Source organism: Eucalyptus grandis, chromosome 8, assembly GCF_016545825.1.
Source record: "Eucalyptus grandis isolate ANBG69807.140 chromosome 8, ASM1654582v1, whole genome shotgun sequence".
Lineage (NCBI taxonomy): Eukaryota > Viridiplantae > Streptophyta > Magnoliopsida > Myrtales > Myrtaceae > Eucalyptus > Eucalyptus grandis.
Genome location: NC_052619.1, coordinates 71,940,212 through 71,957,347, shown reverse-complemented (window position 1 = coordinate 71,957,347; position 17,136 = coordinate 71,940,212).

The window sequence follows — 17,136 nt, the reverse complement described above, 5'->3', positions numbered from 1 at the left end:
TACACTAAATTCTTCCCCTTGAAGGCTTTTTCAGCGCTGATCACATTAATGGGCCAACACAGATTTTCCTTTGAAAGCTGGCCCAATTATTTAGGGCTTCTTGTCCAATGCGAATTGTAATTTTATTACCACAGCTCTTACACGTCTTTGAAGTATATATACAAAAACAGGAACATCTCATTAGGAAACGAAGGGCCTATTTGGCAACGTGCCAATCAATCTCAGACGATTTTTGTTCCAAGAATCTTGGGACGAAGTCGCATTTGGTAAAATTTCAACCGATTTTAGACAAGATTTGAGAATAAAAAAAATTTTGATTCTTTCCGAGAATCGAAAAAGAATCAACACGGTAAAACCCTTGTTCTTCTCTTTCATCATCTGATGGGTGATATCGCCGCCGCCGTTGAGCAAAGTCATGAGTGTCAATGTCGCCCGCTACCAAGAGACAAGTTTCCTTATTAACGGGCTATAAGAACAATTGCCGGAGGCAATAGATACGGCGAACCTCGGCCTCATGATTCTCGGGGCCGGGCGAGCCTGTTTTTTTTCAGATCGATATGATCAGTGACTTTTTATTACATAAATGACATCAAATCAATATATTGATCCTCAATAACCTCAAGATCGGCTTGCCAAATGAAAAAAAAAAAAAGAAGAAGAAGAAGAAGAATAAAAAATTTTAAAAATAAAAAAGAAAAAGGAAAAAGAAAAGAAAAAGTAAAAAAAGTAAAAAATTATTTAAAATTTATTTAAAAATCAAAAGAAATTAATTTGGAATAGAATCAATTAATACGATACCAAACGCAAGTTTTTTTTGGAATCAAAATTTTGAATAGTTACCAAACACACTTTTTTCAAAAAAAAAAATCGGTTCACAAATAAAAAATAATGTTTTAGTGAGGTTTGATTTCGTTTCAAGCGCCCAAATTAAAATCAATCTCACATACAAATCTCTTGAAGTCGATGTAATTTCAACCTACTTCATTGTTACCATTGATCTTTGGTGTTGCTACCACTACATTCACTCCCAATTACATGATGGGTGATGTCTGCAAAGTCATGAGAGTCAATGTCTTGCATGAGACAAGTTTCCTTATTAACACTATAAGAACAATTCCAATAGATATAAGCAAACCATATATGATTCTTATAAAAAGTGTTTTTGGATGACACAATAAGTGACTTTTTTATTACATAAATGACATCAAATCAATATATTGATGTCAATAACCTCAAGATCGCTTGCTTAAAAAAAAAAAAATCTAATTGGTATAATATTTTACAAATATAAATAGATAATACATATGAACATTTGCTTTGTTCGGAAATAAAATAATAAAAAACTATTTTACCTCAAAAGAAATAATTAAACCAAATCCAACCAAGTTTTTTTTTTTTTTTTTTTGGTTGATTTATAACTGTTTCGAAAAAAAACGGTTCACAAATCAAATTGAACTGTTTTATGAGGTTTGATTTGGTTTTTTTCTGAAACTAATAATTGCAAAACGGCATTATATCAATTATTGATTTTGTTAATTAGTTTTACCATCCACATATAATGTTATTTGTAATGAAATTCATTCACTTATTTACACAAGAGGAGTCACATGAGCCTCAAATTCTTCCCGGTGGTCTAACGGAGGACTCAAAAACAAAGAATCAATAGCAATTATTGCAAGTACGACAACTAGGGTCTCCAATTGTTCATGGGATCGTTCTACCTCGCCGGGCTGACCACGACATTTTTCATGTCTTATCCGACGAGGTAGCTTTGGAGGAGGTTCACTGTGCTCCGCCGGGATTGTCTTCATCATCGGGTCTTTAACATCGCAGCTCAAGAGCAGGTGATGCTCATCATTGAATAAATTTTGTTCGAGTGTGGTGCTGGCTTCACCAATTATGTTCACATGTATACATGTGTGCACACAAAAATTGTGACTGTGATGTCTATCATGTGATTGTGATTGTGCCTTGAAATGTGAGCCAAAATGGTTGTCGTTATACATCATTTTTAACTGTTGTAGTGGAATCTTGATCAATGATGATCTGAAAGCATGTGAAATAAAGTTGGAGCACTTTATTTATTGTACTAGAATCTTGACAAATAATGACATGAAAAGATATGAAATATATTGTGAGTGGGTGGTAGGCCAACGAAGGACAATTTATCCATCACGGCAAGTTATCCTTTTCACTAAGAAATAACAAAAAGTGATATTTCACCATCAGATACGACAAAGGGGCGTTTTTTTCCCCCAATTTTTTTTTTTATAGGAGTTCCTTATTAAGAAAAAAAAAGAAGAAGAACCAGAAAAACGGCTCTATCCCATTAAAGTTTGTAAAGTTATTCCCCTTTTGATAAGCCTAAGTTAAACTGGACATGATTTTTGGCCTCATAACATGAAATACATCAATTATTTCATTTCTTTTCTTAATTTCGTTTGAAACAAAAGCCATTAGTTCCTATATATATATTTGCTTTTCTGTTTTTCAAAATATTCAGAATTAAAGTAGGTTTTCATTCCACAGCTTCTTATTGATTGTCTGACCAAATTTCTTCTTATACAATAAACCAGACACGAATGTATATGAGATCACAATGGACTTCCATTTTCCAAATTCGTCTTGATGTCCTTTTTCATCGAAATCCTAATCACCTTTTAATTTTTTTTTCTTGATATAGATATCGTGAATTCTTTATCTTAATCAGCCGATACTTTTATGAAGATAGAGATAGCTTATGTTACTTTGCAGCTTTTCCATGTGATTGCGACATTTCATTCTTTTTGTTTTCTATTTTTTGTATTGGACATTGACTAACTTCGAATCATCTGGTGGAAGCCAACACGTCTAGTTGATACATATTCTAATAATTTTGCCTTTAAAAAAGCCCTTTCGGCTATTGGTTTGAATGAACGTGGCTCTGTGAAACTCAATGTCCAATCCAAAGTTCAGACCTTTTTATTTTAATTTACCTTATTCCATTTTCCCTCAGCTTAAACTTCAAAATTCAATTCAACTGCCTAAGAAGAATCTCTTCTTTCTGGTCTAACGAATAATTGTTTAATTTTGTAGGCCATGGGATTGAAAATAAATGATTTAATCTAGCATAAATCAAATGTGGCAAGTTATATTTAGACCATCTACTATGATTCCGATGATTGTGGGGTTAAAAATAATCATCAAAGACCATACTTAGCATGGCTACAAATCAATCCATCACCGTAGAAAGAGATTTTTCTCCATTTCGGAATGATTGAATTCCTACTATATTTTATTACTACAAATTTGCATACTCTATAAAAAATACAACTCTTAATTAAAGTGAATCGTAGGGATCTTCGTCAGATAACGGATGATTTGTTCAAAAGGACAAACTATCTTTTTAGATAAGGAAGAACATAAGCTGATATTTGAACATCAGGTAAGAAAAAAAGTTTTTTTTTTTTTTATAGGAGTTCCTATAAAAGAAGAAGAAGAAGAGGAGGAGGCTCTAGCACGTTAAATCATGTAAACTTTTTTTCCTTTTGATAAGCCTAAGTTAAATTTGACATGATTTTATGTCCCTAATAACATTAACATGAAATACATCAATTATTTTTTCTCTTTTCTCAACTTCTTTTGGGGAAAAAAGAAAAGAGTTGTTGGTTTCTAACATTATACAATTTTTTTTTCGTATTTTCCAAAATATTCATAACTAAGAAAGGTGTCCTTACCAGCTTCTTGTTAATCGTCTAACCAAATTTCTTATTATGCAATTAAGCAAGCACACTTAAATGTACATGAGAGGAGAATGCAATTTCCAATTTCATTATAATGTTTTCTTGGTCCTTCTTCCTCGAAGTCCTAATAATCTTTTTATGTTTTGTCCATATATAGTTATCGTAACTTTAATTAATTGTTCTTTAATTATAATCTACCAACTTTAATGACAATTGCGATATGTTTTGTTGATTGTCAGTGTTTCTGTGTGATTGTGATATTCGTTTTTGTAGGAAGAAAGTTGGCGGAAGACAACTAACCTCTTTCAGATGCGCAATGAACAATTTGTCCTGGAATGATTGTTGAATTGCGGACAAATTACAAACAAAAATACTCCACGTTGGTCTGAATGCAATCACGAGGAAAGCATCAGATTTTCACAGCGTAAATGCCAATTATTCTTGTAAATGAGAAATGGAACACCTTCTTTTTCTTTTGACGGAAGGGGACAAGAAAAAGGAGAGATATTTCTGAAAGTATGTTATGCCAACCGTACCAACAGCTATCTTCAGAGAACTTTTATACAACTCCCTCATACCCTTCCAAAGGGTGTCTTTCCATCGTATAATATCAAGAAGAAATGATGTGTTCTCATCACACCCCATTATGGACGTACGAAATAAGTACAACATCTCCCACTCGGATATGATGGGCTTGATAGCACTCTATCAAGAATATAAGGCATTCAGCATTCATCAACTTTACAAAACAATTCATACTAGCAAGTAAGCCATGCAACCAGTGAGTTCACCTGCACTTGGGAGCTCAAATTATGCACCTGTTAGGGATGACATAATGGCTACAATCCTAAAAAGAAATAAACAATTGATATCTCACAGTGCCTCAAACATATTTTGTTACATCAATCTAAGTATACCTATCCCGTAAAGGCTATACTCGACTATTCTAAAAAAAAAAAAAAACATGTATTTACAATTATATCCGCAACTACATCAGATGATATAATTGGTTGACTAGTAAATACATGTGATAGATGTAAAACAAAAATAATCTTCCATTGCACTCATGTTTCTCTCTATTTTAGAACAATTGCTTTCTTAGACATGTCCCATTCATGACCACCGGTAACATGCTAAAGTAGCAACATTGATATTTTATTTCGAGAACATAGTTAGAAGTAACATATGGCAAAAAATGAGGAAAATTATAAATTACGTCAGGGGCTCACATGATGAGTAAATATGGATAATTTTAATCACATTCTCTTGTTGGTCATATAATGCACATTTAGTATGAATGACATGTTATAGTAGATTTCTCTTTCTATAAGAGCGTATGTCATTTATTAAATATATCTACTATACGAATCTTAGCCTAAACATACCACCGCCCTCAGCGGCGGAGCTAGCTCGGCGCTCTCTTCCCCTCACGAAGGGAGAAGTTTGAATCCCAGAGGCATGTTAAGAATTATTACCTGGAGTATTGTGATGGTGGGTCCTGCAGTCACTCCCCTAGGGTTTGCTTGCCGGCAGTCGGTTTACAGGGTTTCCCGGATTATCAAAAAACATCTTAGCCTAAACATAATCACGCACTTTTCACGTACTCATATTTAACTCAAGGGCTATATCAGCTCGCTTTCTATAGCGTCTAATTAAGTACTCGCATCTGGCATCTTTCAAGCATACATGATTGTAAGACTTTCACGTTCGATCTTATTATAAACAAATCATAGACCTTTTCTTGACTCCAATCAAGGCGACATAATATTTTATGTATTAAACTTGCTCTTCAGCATTTATTTGTACATAACGTCTCATCTCAACATGCTAACTATAACATTTGAGATGATTGCTCATGTGAATGAGTCAATCATTGCCTGCTGACATACTTTTCAATAATATATGTGTGTATGTGCTAGTCTCATAATAGATTTGTACTTATTGATAAAACATCAAGTCACTTATAAACAAATAAGTATAATACATATGTCCACATATACATAAACCAATGATCCTCTATAATAACACATATTACATTCTACGCAATCCTAGTGATAGTCTGTGGGCCAAGAATATATCTTTAGGAACAACCTTCATAAATGGATCAGCAACGATTTTATTGGTTGAAATGTATTGTAGAATCACTTCTTTTTGCGCTATTATATCCATTATGAAGTTATTCTTTATGTCAAGGTATTTCGTTCTTCCATGATACTCAGGATCCTTCACATAGGTAATGGCTGCTTGACTATCGTAATAAACTATTATCAGTCTTGGAATCTCAGTAACAATGGCTAAATTTTCCAAGAAATGTTTTAGCTATACTACTCCTTGCACTGTGGCAGAACATGCAATAAATTTTGCCTCCATTGTAAATAAAACCACGTATTTTTTTTTGGGTGACTCAGGAACCCCCTGCACGGCCGGCAATCGGAGGGATAAACCTGGGGGGCTGCGTAAGCAGGAGGACCCACCACCCCCGGCAACCCACTTAAGATGCCACGCGACAATCCACCAGCCTCCCCTCAACGCAAGTTGAAGGGGCTTCGAACTCTAGACCTCCTCGTTGGAAACCTGAAGCCTACCTAGTGAAGTCACCACGGCCCGCACCTCCATTGAGTAAGAACGCATATCTAAAAGTCAATTTATGCTCATCAAAGTCTCCATCCCAGTCAGCATCTGAGTAGCTTATTAGGCGTAAATTATTTCCTTGGTAACAAAGTCGATAGTCCATAGTGCCTTTTAAGCATCTCAAAATCATTTTTACTACTTTCCAGTGTGTTTGACCGGGATTTAATTGATATCGGTTCACCAATCTCACGGCATAACATATGTTGGGTCGAGTACACATCATAGTATACATCAAACTTCCGACCGCACTAGCATAAGGAACAATTTCCATTACTTGAATTTCTTTTAGTGTCTTAAGACACATCTTAGTACTTAGGCCTTCACCTTGCATGACAGGGGTATCAATGGGATTATAGTGCTGCATATTGAAATATTCAAGAATCTTCATTTTATAAGATACTTGTGATAAAGTAAGGAGTTTCCTTGATCGATTTCTTTCTATTTTAACTCCTAATATATAAGCAGCTTCTCCCATGTCTTTCATTTAAAAATTGGACGACAACTATTTTTTTTTTTTTGTAATAACCAAAACCTTGCCATTTCCAACCAATAAAATATCGTCCACATAAAGAGATAAAATCACATATTTATCTTCGGACTACTTGACATATACACAGTGATCTTCTTCGATCATCATGAAACCAAAAGTTGTTATAGCTCGATGAAAACGAAGATACCACTGTCTAGATGATTGCTTAAATCCATATATTATGCGATAAAACTTACAAACTTTATACTCTTGACGTTTAGCTATGAAACCTATTGACTGTTTCATATAGATTTTCTCAACTAGTTCTCCATTGAGAAATGTTGTATATACATCCATTTGATATAATTCAAGTTCCAAATGTGCAATGATGGCTAGGATAAGGTGTATTAAGACAAACCTTACAACTGGTGAAAAAGTTTCCTCATAGTCGAGCCTTATACTTTTCAATAGATTCATTCGCCCTTCGCTTAATCTTAAAGACTTATTTGTTTCCAATGGCCTAGCGATTGGATGGTAGATCAACCAAGTCACATACGTGATTTGCCCTCATTGACTCGATCTTATCTTCCAAAGCTTTTCTCCATTCATTCTTATCAGAGGATGAGAGAGCCTATTGAACAGTTTTTGGCTTCGTATCGTCTTTCCGAGCAATCATAAATGCTTCCCTTTCAATCTCAAAACAACGAGGAATATTTTTACGATTACTTTTACGCAACTGAATTTCACTTGAATTCGGTTCATCAAGTGATGCAACACTCCTACTAGGTCTTGTATGTTAAGGTAAATCTTCATTTCCCTCTACAACATTAGTGGTGTGTTATTAGAATCTTCCATCTCATATAATTGGAAGTTCTTATTAATTTCACATCTACTAGGAAAATCATTTTCCAAGAACATGACATCTCGTGACTCCATTTCGATCATACTTCCATCAGTTTTTTCACCTATGAACACGTACCCTTTGGAGTATTCAGAATATCTTATAAACATACATTTCTTCATTCTATGACCCAATTTCACATATTTGTGGGAAGAATCATGAACATAAACTGCACATTCCCATGGACATAGGCTAATTAAGTCTGATTTCCCATTAGTCCATAACACATCTCCCTAATAGGAGATAGGTAAATTTGCTTCCGCCATCATAGACCTAACCATTTCAATATGGTTCTATTCTTTCTCTCAGTTATCCCATATGAGTTGCAATCGAAATTCGGCTTTAGTCCATTTACCGAATGGTTTTCTATTTGTTTTTCCCACTAGACAATGTTCATATACGGGTAAATTAACATTAGTAAGTAACCCAAAAGGTATTCTCTAGCTAATTTTTACATTCTTTGTAATCCGATGTGACCTCATCTAGCATATCAAGTACTTGCATCAATCTCAACATTACTAGAAAACGCAATTAAAGAAAAACAACCATCGATATTAACATTATACTGATCATAGTCAAGGTCTAACACCATAAAACCATTCAGTACATGACCTGAACCATAATAATATTTTCAAAACTAAATGTCAACACAATCATTATGAAAATTCAATACATAACCTAAGCTAACAAGAACAACTACGAAGACCAAGTTTTGTCGATATTTGGAGCATATAGGACATTATGTAGGAATAAATTTTGATCACTACGTAAAATTAATTTACATGTGCCGATATCCTTCACTTTAATTCTTGAGTTATTCCCAACATATATCCATTTCCTTTCGACTGTATCTAACGATACTCCACAAATGCTTCTCGGTCTCTAATTATGTGGTTTGTTGCTCTTAAGTCTATAGTCCACATTGGATAAGATTCAACAAGCATTACAATGCTAGAAACAAAATCATTACTTAAAGTAATTGAGTAATATGGTATCTCTTTTTGGCTTAGTGCATTTACGAGTAAAGTGACCCATATTGCCACAGTTGTAGCATTTCTTCTTGGCATTGTCCTTCTTCCCACCATGCTTCTTGTGTCAGAAGGTCTTAGCCCTCTTATGTGCTTGATCAGTCTTTTTTCCTTTATTATTAAATTGATGATTCATTTTGCACTTAAAACCTAAAATTTTGTGCGAACTCGATTCAGCAACATAAGCATGGTAGAGGATCTCACAGCCTCTAGGTGCTCATCCTCTAATTCCAAATGACGTGTTGTATAATCAAAAGCGAGAATATTCTCATTTTGCGTTATGTTGATCTTCATATGCTCCCAATTGTCAAGAAGAGACCTTATAACAGTTTGAACTTGCTGTTCATTAGTAAGGGAGTGACTTGCTAACTTTAGCTCACGAATCATGTTTGACATCTTCCGAAGATGCTGCCTCATCGTTACATTTGGGTGCTTTCGGTATATGTCAAACGTGATAGTGAGTCTCCTCAACTTAATAGCAGATGTACCCCTAAACTTATCTTTCAGGGCAACCCACATTTCTTAAGCTTTATCATAATTCTCAAACTCACACATGAGATCATCTTGCAGACAGCTCAGCAACGTGATGCGAGCAATGATATTTTTCTTTTTCCAAGCTTGATAAGCTTCTAGATCTCTCATGTGTTAAGCTGAAGTTCCATACTCAAGTTCATCCATGGTGTGGTTGAGAGTTTCTAAACTCTCTTGCTCCTCAATGATGTAGTGAACCTTTTAGTGCCAAATATCATAATTGTCACCATTCAGCTTCTCACCATTATTGAGGTTAGTCACAATGGTCTTGAATGTCGAAGTCATAATCAATTGCTATAATACATTGACATAATAAATGCAAAATCAATACTAGCACACTTTTCAGAGTAACACACATATTTAATTTGCAGCAAAGACAAATTAAATTAATGATAATTCAACAAAATATACAAAAACGAAAGTTCACTACATTCCCAATCAGCTCCTATGTATGATTATTCTATTATCATTAATTAGTTTAATTTGTGCAAATTTTAAGTTCTAGGTGAGAATTCCTTCGAATTCTACTAACCTACAAACTCCCACTAGAAAAAATAATTACATGACTTCATGTAATTTCTACATTTTTCCATTAACACAAAAGCATAGCATGATATAAATCAACGTAAAAAAAAATCATGCTACAACTACAATCAAAATGCAATTCAACATTTAACAGAAAAAATAAGGATTTCCTACCATTGTTCAAATTTTCTTGGAACTAAAAAATTATAAGTATATTAAACTATATACATACTACCATCGAACCAAGCTCTACACATCATATATTATATCATTTTTATGTAGGCAAGCTACTGTATTTCCAAAAACATAAGAAATACAAGCTAAAAATGAATAAACAACATATTTAAACCCCAAAAATACACGCACTTAAGGTTCCCTACAAATTTTTATACATTTATAAAACTCAAAAATATAAAATAAATATACCACGGTGTAGAGAACAATCATACGAACCAAATTTTGTCGACCACGCTCCCATCCGACGTCACACACGCCCACATGCGCCGCCTGAGTGTGCAACGCGTGTGGCGCATGTGCTAGCGAGCCTAAAAGGTTCTGTTCTGGCTAATCTGATTGATCCAACTGGTGATCGGTCCGACCGGTTTGACCACCGGCTTGGTCAATCGGTTGACCGGTCAACGGTTGGGTTGGGTTGGATGACAACTAACCTCTTTCAGATACGCAATGAACAATTTGTCTCGGAATGATCATTGAATTGTGGATGAATCACGAACAAAAATACTCCACGTTGGTTTGAATGCAATTACAAGGAAAGCATATGATTTTCATAATGTAAATGTCAATTGTTCTTGTAAAGGAGAAATGAAATGCCTCCTTTTTCTTTTGCTGGAAGGAGACAATAAAAAAGGAGAGGAATTTCTAAAAGTACGTTCTGCCAACCGTGCCAATGGTTATCTTCAGAAAACTTCTATACAACTCTCTCATACCCTTTCAAATGCGTATCTTTCTATCATAGCATATCAAGACGAAACGATGCGTTCTTATTGCACCCCATCATGGACGTTTTAAATAAGTACAATAGTTTTTTATTTTCTCTACTATTTGGTCCCAGAGAACATCACGTTGCACATCGACTATTTTGGAGTTATGCGGAAAAAGCTGACACATCCCTTTAATATCTGTGAAACTTTGTGTCTCTTCCCTCTTTCGAGTCCAATCTAAAGTTGGAGACCTTTTTTATTTCATTGTATCCAATTTTCACTAACTTAAGGACATTGACTAACTTGGAGTTATGCGGATAAAGTCGATACATCCCTTTAATACCAGTGAAACTTTGTGTCTCCTCCCTCTTTCGAGTCTAATCTAAAGTTTGAGACCTTTTTATTTCATTGTATCCAATTTTCACTGACTTAAGGACATCGACTATCTTGGAGTTATGCGGATAAAGTCAATACATTCCTTTAATACCCGTGAAACTTTGTGTCTCTTCTATTTCATTGTATCCAATTTTCACTAACTTATTGACTATCTTGGAGTTATGCAGATAAAGCCGACACATCCCTTTAATACCCGTAAAACTTTGTGTTTCCTCCCTCTTTCGAGTCTAATCTAAAGTTCGAGACCTTTTTATTTCATTGTATCCAATTTTCACTGACTTAAGGACATTGACTATCTTGGAGTTATGCGGATAAAGTCGATACATCCCTTTAATACCCATGAAACTTTGTGTCTCTTCCCTCTTTCGAGTCCAATCTAAAGTTCAAGACCTTTTTATTTCATTGTATCCAATTTTCACTGACTTAAGGACATCGACTATCTTGAAGTTATGCGGATAAAGCCGACACATCCCTTTAATACCCGTGAAACTTTGTGTCTCTTCCCTCTTTCAAGTCCAATCTAAAGTTCGAGACCTTTTTATTTCATTGTATCCAATTTTCACTGACTTAATTTTAATTGTTTAACCTAGCACGACTATGGAGTCGGAAATACAATATTAGTTATTTGATCTAGCAAAATAAATAGGGCAAGTGGCAATTAGACCACCAGATATGATTCCAATATTTTTGGGTTTAAACATAATCATCAAAGACCATATATAGCTTGGCTACTAATTGTTAGGATTCACCGCATAGTCACAAAGAAAATAGAGAGTAAAAGGAAGAAAGAGAATTTGAGATGCAAGGTTTATTCTTATTCATCCTTAAATTAAGGTTACGTCTAGCTGAGAACTCCACTATAATTAGCATTCGCACCTTTCTATTACGTCCCTCAATTACATTAAAAAGAAAATATATATCTAGTAATATTCATGGGCCCGAATCAAAACTATTAATAAAATATAGATAAAAAATATATGAAAGCATGGAAACCAAATCAAACCATCGAACCATATGGTATAAATTATTAATTTTGTTAATTATTTTTACCACTTACACATGAAGCAGCCTATTGGAATAGTTTTGATCGTGTGAATTTGTGTGTTATTGTGAGTGTAGAATTTGACCTTTTTTTTTCATGTAATTACAAAAGATAGGAGAGAAAATAGTGAAAGAAGAAAAATTGATTGAATTGAATCAAACTACAAAAAATGGTTTAGCTTTGTGGGTTCTTGACTATAATTAGGTTTAGCTTAGCTATACTTTTCTTAACCGAATTTATGCTGTTTGGATTGTGCACTTCTATTCATAACAATTATAAGTACATTATGTGAAAAAGTTATACACGCTAATGTTACTTTTAACGAAATTCATTCACTTATTTACACCGGTGGGAGTCACATTGATCCCTGATTCCTTGAAGAAATTCTTCTTGATGGTCTATCCGAGAACCCAAGAATCAAGAATCAACAGCAATTACTGCAAACATGATAATTAGGGTCTCCAAAAGTTTACGTCATTGTCGTATCTCGGGAAAGTGTTAAAAAAAGTCCAACAACTTTTGCATTTGTGCTAATTTAATCCTAAAGCTTTTTTTTTTGTGTCAATTTAATCATAAACATTTTTACGTTGTCTTTGATTCAGTGATTTTCAGCCAATTGTAATTTTACCACCACAGCTCTCACTTGTCTTTGAAATATATATACAAAAACAGGAACATCTCATTAGGAAACAAATTAACGCAATCAATCTCACATACAAATATCTTGAATTCAATGTGATTTCAACCTCCTTCATCGCTACCATTGATCTTTGGTGTTGCTACCACTACATTCACTCCCAAATACTTGATGAGTGATATCTGAACAAAGTTATGAGAGTTAATGTCTTGCATTAGTGCCAAGCTTCCTTATTAACACTATAAGAACAATTCCGATAGATATAAGCAAACCGTATATGCCTTTTATAAAAAGTATGATTTTTCAGATGACATGATCAGTGACTTTTTTATTACATAAATGACATCAAATCAATATATCGATGTCAATAACCTCAAGATTGCTTGCTTTAAAAAAAAAAATCTGATTCAGTATGATATGTTATAAGTATAAATAGATAATAAATATGAATATTGGCTTTGTTTGGATATAAAATAATAATAAAATATTTTATCCCAAAATAAATCATTATTAGGGGTGAGTAAAAAGTGGTTCAAACTGTTAAACCAAATCCAACTAAGTTTTTTCTTTTTTGGCTGTTTAGTTTAGTATGAGAAAACTGTTTTGAAAAAAAAGGGTTCACAAATCAAATTGAACTGTTTTATGAGGTTTGATTTGGTTTCCACTTTTTCTGAAACTAAGCCGAATTGCAAAACGGCACTATATCAATTATTAATTTTGTTAATTAGTTTTACCATCCATATATTAAGTAGCTTGTTGAATTAGGTTGGATTTTCATTTTGTGTGAATTTATGAACTGTTGTGAGTGTCTTGAAATTGTAAAAGTTGGAGACAAATAAGTGAAAGAAGAAAGGAAAATTATACCTAATCAAAACGGGGAAAAAAAAAAGGATTTGGCCTGACTATAAAACGATTTAGTTTAGTATCACTTTCCTTCGAACTGTATTTATGCAGTTGGTTTGATTTAACATCCAAATCGCATCAATCGCGTTGCTCACCTCCTGATAGTTACAAATAAGGAAGTAAGTGTTGTGAAAGAACGTCGAGACAACTACAAATGTACATGTGGACTTCTGTTCACAACAATTACAAGCAATTAAATGAAAAAAGTCATATAATGTTATTTGTAATGAAATTCATTCACTTATTTACACAAGAGGAGTCACATGGGTGTCATTTCTTGAAGAAATTCTTCCCGGTGGTCTGGCGAAGGACCCAAAAACCAAGAATCAACAGCAATTACTGCAAGTACGACAACTAGGGTCTCCAATTGTTCATGGGATCGTTCTACCTTGCCGGGCTGACCACAACATTTTTTGTGTTGTACCCGACGAGGTGGCTTCGGAGGAGGCTCACCATGCTCATTGCTGGCATCATCTTCATCCTTGGCTGTTTAACGTCGCAGCTCAAGAGCAGGTCGTGCTCATCATCGAATAAATTTTGTTCGAGTGTGGGGCTAGCTTCACCAATTAGGTTCACATGTATACATGTGTGCACACAAAAAATCGTGATTGTGATAACTATCATGTGGTTGTGATTGTGCTTTGAAATGTGGGCCAAAACGGTTGTCGTTATACAGCATTTTTAACTGTTGTATTGGAATCTTGATCAGTGATGATTTGAAAGCATGTGAAATAAAGTTGCAGTCATGATTTGAAAGCATGTGAAATAAAGTTGGAGTACTTTAGTTGTTGTATTGGAATCTTGACTAATAATGACGTGGAAAGATATGAAATATATTGTAGGCCGACAGAGGACAGTTTATCCATCACGACAAGCTATCTCTTCTACTAAGGAATAACAAAAGGTGATATTTCACCATCATATAAGAAAAGGTTTTTTCCCCATTTTCTATAGGAGTTCCTTCAAAAAAAAAAAGAGAAGAACCGGAAAAATGGCTCTAGCACATTAAATTTTGTAAAGTTATTCTCCTTTCGATAAGCCTAAGTTAAACCGGACATGATTTTGGGCCTCATAACATGAAATACATCAATTATTTCATTTATTTTCTTAATTTCATTTGAAAATAAAGCCATTAGTTCCTATATATATATTTGCTTTTCAGTTTTTCAAATTCAGAATTAAAGTAGGTTTTCATTCCACGGCTTCTTGTTGATCGTCTGACCAAATTTTTTATTATACAATAAAGCAAACACTACGTAAATATACATGAGTTCACAACGGACTTCTATTTTCCAATTTCGTTTTGATGTTTTCCGTGTCCTCCTCCCTCGAAATCCTAATCACCTTTTAATTTTTTTTTTCCAAATATAGATATCGTGAGTTATTTAACTTAATCAGCCAATACTTTTATGAAGGTAGATATAGCTTCTATTACTTTGCAGCTTTTCCATGTGATTGCGACATTTCTTTTTTTTTTTTTTTTCGTATTGGACATCGACTGTCTTCGAATCATCCAGTGGTAGCCGACACGTCCAATTGATACATATTCTAATAATTTTGCCTTTAAAAAAAAGCCCTTTGGCTATTGGTTTGAATGAATGTGGCTCTATGAAACTTTGTGTCCAATCCAAAGTTCAGACCCTTTTTTTTTTCTTTTTTGATAGGAGTTCCTATAGAAAAAGAAGAACAAGGAGAAAAATAGGCTCTAGCACGTTAAATCATGTAAACTTATTCTCCTTTTGATAAGCCTAATTTAATTTTACATGATTTTATGACCCTGATAACATTAACATGAAGTACATCAATTATTTTATCTCTTTTCGTAACTTTTTTGAAAAAAAAAGTTGTTGGTTTCTAACATTATACAAATTTTTTTCTAAAATATTTAGAACTAAGAAAGGTGTCCTTACCAGCTTCTTGTTAATCGTTTGACCAAATTTCTTATTAGGCAATTAAGCAAGCGCACTTAAATGTACATGAGATGAGGATGGAATTTCCAATTTCGTTATGATGTTTTCTTGGTCCTTCTTCCTCGAAGTCCTAATCATCTTTTATTTTTTGTCCAGATATAGATATTGTAACTTTAATTTATTTTTCTTTAATTATAATTTGTCAACTTTAATAACGATTGTGATATATTTTGTTGATTGGCAGTGTTTCCACGTGATTGTGATATTCATTTTGATTTCTCTGCTTTTGGTCCCACAGAGCATTATATTGGACATCGACTATCTTGGAGTTATGCAGATAAGGCTAACACATCCCTTTAATACCCGTGAAACTTTGTGTCTCTTCCCTCTTTCATCCTATTTTCATTGATTTAATTTTTAATTGTTTAACCTAGCACGACTATGGAGTCGGAAATACAATATTAGTTATTTGATCTAGCAAAATAAATGGGCAAGTGCCAATAAGACCACTAGATACGATTCCGATATTTTTGGGTTTAAGCATAATCATCAAAGACCATATATAGCATAGCTACTAATTGTTGGGATTCACCGCATAATCACAAAATAAATAGAGAGTAAAAGGAAGAAAGAGAATTTGAGATGCAAGGTTCAATTTGATTCATCCTTAAATTAGGGTTACGTCTAGCTGAGACTTCCACTATAATTAGTATTTGCACCTCTCTGTTATGTCCTTCAATTACAATAAAAAGAATATATATATATATATATATATATATATATATGTGTGTGTGTGTATCTAGTAATATTCATGGGCCCGAACCAAAACTATTCATAATATATAGATGAAAAAATATGAAAGCATGGAAACCAAATCAAACCATTGAACCATATGGTATAAATTATTAATTTTGTGAATTATTTTCACCACTTCAGCCTATTGGAATAGTTTTGATCGTGTGAATTTGTGTGTTGTTGTGAGTGTAGAATGACTTTTTTTCATGTAATTACAAAAGATGGAGAGAAAATAGTGAAAGAAGAAAAATTGATTGAATTAAATCAAACTACAAAAAAGGGTTTAGCTTTGTGGGTTTTTGACTATAAGTAGGTTTAGCTTAGCTATGCTTTTCTTCAAACCGAATTTATGCTGTTTGGATTGTGCACTTCTATTCATAACAATTATAAGTACATTATGTGAAAAAGTTATATACGCTAATGTTATTTTTAAAGGAATTCATTCACTTATTTACACTGGTGGGAATCACATTGATCCCTGATTCTTTGAGGAAATTCTTCCCGATGGTCTATCCGAGAACCCAAGAACCAAGAATCAACAGCAATTACTGCAAATATGATAATTAGGGTCTCCAATTATTCACGTCATTGTTGTACGTCCCCAGGCTAACTGAGATGCTAGTCATGTCCTACATGACAAGGCGGCTCAAGAGGCGGCTCACCATGCTCATCCTTGGGATCTTCCTCATGTGTTCAACGCTGCAG